This window comes from Orcinus orca, chromosome 8 (assembly GCF_937001465.1).
Source record: "Orcinus orca chromosome 8, mOrcOrc1.1, whole genome shotgun sequence".
Classification (NCBI taxonomy): Eukaryota; Metazoa; Chordata; class Mammalia; order Artiodactyla; family Delphinidae; genus Orcinus; species Orcinus orca.
The window spans coordinates 102,428,362-102,431,115 of NC_064566.1; positions in this window are offsets into that span (position 1 = coordinate 102,428,362).

A 2,754-nucleotide genomic window follows, 5' to 3' on the forward strand; every position below is an offset into this window, starting at 1 on the left:
CATCCACATTCCTTCTGAGAAATAAAACAAGGGAACAGTGATAACAGCATAGCTCTCGTTAGAGAGAAACTCTCCAGGGCCGGCATCTCAGTAGATGGTTTGGATCCATTACACAGATGTGCAGCCCCGTGCTGACTGCATTTCAGGAGACAGCCTTGGGACTACAGAAGTCAAGAAACCGAGTTTGGAATTCGCCCGGCCATCACCAGTACTTACTGGAGCCTGAGCTTTCGCCCATCCAGAGGTTAATTCAAAGTCATAAGAGCAACCCTTTGAAGTGGAGGATTGGCTAAGGTGGAGATTATAGACTTGAGTTTCTAATGAGCCCTAATGGAGCCCTTCTTCTTGGTAAGATGTACAGTGACCCTTCCAGAACTCTCCATTCAAACCTCTACGAAGCTGCCAGCCGTAGCGATAGAAGCAGATCTAAACATGTTTCCTTGATACCTTTTGCCCAACAGATGCCCTCTCTCCCTCGCTCTCTCCGTCTGCCTAAGGCCTCTCCTCCACTTGAACCCCCTCTAATTCCTTCTTGCAAGATTTAACAATGTCGCTCTGGACCCATCTCTCAGGGAACAGAATTCAGTTAAGGGGACGGTGCAGTGTCCCACTGCTTGCAGAACCTCCTCAGCTGAATCCCAAAGAAAGCTCAGTGGCTGATGGGAGAGTGATTTATAATCCCAAACATGGTTTTTTCCACTGTTGGTTCTGGTTTCCTGCATCACAAATTGCTTTGCATATTCGCATTACCTTGATGACATTCAGAACAGGTGCATCTGCCTATAGAACAGCTGCCGAGACCCACTGAAAGCTCCGAGCTGAGACCCCGGGTGCGTGAACCCTTCTTCTGATAAGCTTCAGAGCAGGTAAAATCATCATTAGAGGAAAATTGACTTGTACGTACGTGCAGGAGCCTAGTCATTGCATCTACCCACAAAGAAAAGCGAGGCAGCGGCGGCCGAGGGAAACTTCTTTGAAACTGTATCAACAGAACAACAGAAAAGAAATTGCCTTCTCAGGCGAGTGGCAGGACGCAGCTTTAAGAGGCCAAGAAATCAGACTGTATTTGTACCCCCTGGAATCTGGGGTCGCAGCCTGGAGCTGGTGCCTCAGAGGCAGCGTGGCTGGGAAGGCCAGGGAGAGGCAGGGCCTAAGGTCCTCCCGTAGAAAAATGGAGTAAGAACTTGTACTGGGGGAAATCTAGAGCACAGAGAAGCCCCGGGACATCAGACTTGGAGCCACTTAGCCAGCACTGGACCCCGAAGGGTCACCACTCGTGACGTCGGATCCTGAAGAGTCATTGCGGAGATTTCTTCCCTTTCAAACAAAATGACCTAAACAAGTTCACAAAGCCAAGCTGGAACGCAGAAGCGGGGTAAAACTCCACATGGTCCTGGGTGTGACTTCCCCGTGCAATTCAGACTCCTACTTTAATCCCTGAGCTATCACTTACTGGGTACCTACAACATGCCAGGTGCCGAGGGCGTAGCTTAATCCCCGCCACAGTCGCATTTGACCGTAGACATGTCATGTTACAAACGAGCGAGCTAAGGATCGGGACAATTATCACCCGGCTCAAATCAGACAGCTTGAAAGAGGCACAGTCAGGACTTGAACACAAACCGCCAACTCTCCAATCAAAGGGCTTAACCCTCTTTTTTTTTTTTTTTTTCCAGAATAACATGGAATGTATTTCAGAGACGTAACAAAGCAAGAAAACAGGGCATGGACAAATCCACCTGCATAATCCCCTACCTTTTCTTTCCTGTATATAAACAGCAAAATGATACTGCAAAAATGATGGGAAAAAAAAGTAGATGCTCTCTTACAACCAGATTTTTCCAATTTTAACAGCTTTGTTGAGGTATGATTGACAAATATTAAAGGGGATGTGTGTAAAGCAACGTGCAAAACATGGGCAGGTGTGACCGTCCTACAGTGAGTGCACCAGCACAAAGTGGGTTCAGATCCAGTTGCTCAGCTATCCTCACACGTTCTTGGTTGCCTGCGCTGTCCTTGAGGAAAGAGACTGGAATGGGGAGGCCTGCAGAGCTAAAGCCCCGCGGTCTGGGGACAGACACAGCACTTCACTCTCTCTCCTGTGGTTCCTGCTGCCCTCCTGTCTTCCTTGGTGGACTGCAGGGTCTTCAAGGTGGGAGGTGCTGCAGAGTCACCTGGTCCAGGCCCTGTATTTCACAGATGAGGAAGCTGAGGCCCAGAGAGAGAAAGAGAATGACAAACAAGCTCTGCTGACTTGAAGGTGCATCTTTTATGGCAGCCTCCTCATATGTCTACCCTGCAAAACTTTGCCCTGTTTCTTTCTTTGGTGGGTGTGGGTGGTTGGGAGAAGGTGTCACTTCTCTTCAAGAGAAGAGGACCTGGGTGGGGCTCTGGGGTCCCCCAGCCTGGCCCTGGGAATGATGGAGCACAGGCATCCTGGTAGAGGATGGGGCGGGGCCTCAGCAAGGTTCCGGCCGGCAGGGAGAACCTTGGTGGGACAGGTCTCAGGAAATGAAGAAGTCAGGGGCTCCCCACAAAGTCGGGCACTGAGAGAAAGGGGGAGAGCCTAGCTCGAATGGTCAATAACCCACTTTAAAGCCCACTAGCTGCACCGGGCTGTGGGCACTCTGCCTCCAGGCCAGTCAGACACAAAATTGTGCGCTGCCGAGAGTCTCAAAGATGTTACCATGCGTGTCAGAAGGCAAGACATCTGCACATAAGAAAGAAACGAACAGCACGTTGGTGGAGAGTATG